The 2999-nt window shown below is 34.3% G+C and overlaps 1 non-coding gene across 1 annotated transcript; it reads right to left on the reverse strand.

Moving 5' to 3' along the window:
- Positions 1 to 1600: 1600 nt before the first annotated feature.
- LOC136231646 (small nucleolar RNA R71) lies at positions 1601 to 1707 on the reverse strand. Its single transcript, XR_010690015.1, has one exon. It is a non-coding gene; the product is annotated as a small nucleolar RNA R71 (small nucleolar RNA).
- Positions 1708 to 2999: the final 1292 nt, after the last annotated feature.

Raw genomic sequence — 2999 nt, forward strand, 5'->3', positions numbered from 1 at the left:
TGAGTTACACATATTGTTTATAGTTTAATTACAACTCAGTAGCGTTTAGACATTGTTCCAGTTTTAGTTTGCATCATGGTAGTGGCCGACCGAATCCCTATTACGAAGTTACAGTGAGAAGATTGAGTAGAGTGTTCGCCCCTGAGCCTGACAACCTCTTAGGAAACCCAAGGAAGCGGAACCGATCAAGCCCTTCACTTGCACGCCCTCGAAGAACTCGATGCTCCTTGTTCTCTGTAAACTTGTATCAATTTATATTTCATCTAATAAAGTCCGTTCTATTCGACAAATCGTTATGCAGCACTTATGGTAACCAATCCAATATAAGTGAGGCTGGTGTTTTCATTAATATGCACTTGAATTCAAAATCATTACAAGGAAACTTTGTTGAACACTTAGGCAAATTATCATCTCGAAAGAGTTTTAATTTGAGTAAGGGCAACTATTCCGAAAGGGTTTTATCGCGTTCAAAGCCAATTAATTAGAGGTTCCGTCATTTATTTCATCATCATAATTGATACAAAGTTTAAGTTGTTTTCTTTGCTTAATGCAAATGAATAAATTCATTCGTTTTTCTAAAAAGTTCTAAATGTTCCTGTTTTGTAAAATTCATCCTTAAATTCAGAAGACCTTTCTAACAATCGATTTATTCTAAATATAAAATCTTATTCCAGCATTTTCAAATACTCAAAGTTCACAAATTCAATTAAACAAATTTCCTAAATTCAATTAAACCAATTTTCACTTTTCATTTACATTTAATAGTAAATCTAACTAGTTCGAAATTAACAGATTCAAAAAATAAGTTTTTTCGTTAAAAAACGTATCCCTGTGGGATCGATATTTTTATTACTACAAGCGAAACCGTGCACTTGCGGAAATCGCTCAACAAGTTTTTGGCGCCGTTGCCGGGGATACGCCAAAATTTTTGACAAAAATTTTATTTTTCGTATTTTATTTTCGAATATAGGTTTATACATTATTTTTATACAATTTTTATATTTTATTTATTTTCAGTTATATAACATACTTGTTTTCAATTTTGTTTTGAAGGTAGTTTGGCTCGTGTAACAATTTCAAGTTCATGCGCAGTTTGCGAAATTCGGGCACGCCACCAGATCCTTTAGATCCAGAAATTGAAAGAACATTTAAGAAAAACAAGAAAAACAACAAAAACAAAGACAAAACACCCTTAAAAACCAAAGTAGTCCAGCCAGAAAATATGACCGATCCACCGACACTTATGGATTATGCTAGGCCAGGAATGGCCGGTGTAACTAATAGTGTAGTTAGACCCCGTATAAACGCAAATCAATTTGAAATTAAGCCTGCTTTGCTTAATATGTTGCAAAACAACGTAACGTTTTATGGACTACCTAACGAAAACCCTAATGCACATTTGACAAATTTCTTAGAAATTTGTGACACTTTTAAAATTACTGATGTAACAGCCGAAGCAATCAAACTTCGCCTCTTTCCTTTCACTTTGAAGGATAAGGCAAAAATTTGGTTAACTTCTATGCCTGCTGCAACATTTGAAACTTGGGACCAATTAGCCCAAGCATTTTTACAAAAATATTTTCCCTTAGCAAAAACCGCAAGAGTCATCAAAGAGTTGACATCTTTTACACAAAATGATAATGAAACACTTTATGAAGCTTGGGAACGTTTTAAAAAACTTCAACGTTTATGCTCACACCACCAACTGCCAGATGCACTTTTAATGCAGACATTCTATAATGGATTAAATCCTACAACTAGAGGTTCATTAGATGCTATGTCTAGAGGGTTATTTATGAAGAAGACGTCCGCCCAAGCAAGAGAACTTTTGGAAGAAATGGCAATCAACAGCAGTATGTGGCCCGCCGAGCGTGGCCATATACCGACGGCGAAACCATCATCCTCAGGTACATCATCGGTTAAAGGTATAATGAATCTTGATCCTGTAGCAATGTTACAAGCCCAATTTTCTGCCTTATCGCACAAAATTGATAAATTTATGGCACCATGCGATCCTAATGATCCAATCCAGAGAGACATTGATTACGAAGGTATGAATGAGATAGAACAGGTAAATTTTGTCCAAGGACAAAACCAAACTACTAATCCTTATTCTAATACTTATAATCCTGGATGGAGAAATCATCCTAACTTTAACTGGAAAGATGGTAATAATAATAATAATGCAAATGCTAATCAATATCGGATAAATAATTATCAAAATCAAACAAGAGATACGATTAGCACTTTATCTTCAAAAATCGACAAATTTATTGATGCTATGAATGGAAAGGTAAGTAATCAAGACGATGGTTTTAAACGGATCGAAAATAAATTCGATCAGCTTATCAAAAACCAATCATCTAGCATCCATAATTTGGAGGTTCAAATTGGACAACTTGCTAAATCAATTCCATCCCGCAAAGAGGGAAGTCTTCCCAGCCAAACGGAAGAAAATCCGAAAGAGCATGTTAAGGCTATCACTCTTCGCTCAGGAAAAAACTACATAGGTCCGGAAATGCCCGGAAATTCAACTTTACCTGGAAATGATTTACCAAAATCCAAAGAAGATACATTAAAACAAAAAGATACAAAAATTGACTCTAATCCAAAACCTTTTGTACCAAAACCACCTTTTCCACACAGGGTCCGAAATAAGGACCATGATAAACAACTTTTATCATTTTTAGATAAACTTAAAAATTTGCATATAAATTTAACATTCATGGATGCAATTACGCAAATTCCTAACTATGGAAAATTCTTGAAAGATTTAATCTCAAAAAAGATTAGTTGGGAAGGAATTTCATCCATTTCACTTTCTGAAGAATGTAGTTCGATAGTATCAAGCAAATTACCTACTAAACTCAAAGATCCCGGATGCTTTACCATTCCGTGTACTTTGGGAAATATGGAATTCCCAAGTTGTCTTTGTGATTTAGGAGCTAGTATAAACTTGATGCCATTGTCTATTTTTGAGAAATTAGGTTTAGAAGAAG

This window comes from Euphorbia lathyris, chromosome 5, assembly GCF_963576675.1.
Source record: "Euphorbia lathyris chromosome 5, ddEupLath1.1, whole genome shotgun sequence".
Taxonomy (NCBI): Eukaryota; Viridiplantae; Streptophyta; class Magnoliopsida; order Malpighiales; family Euphorbiaceae; genus Euphorbia; species Euphorbia lathyris.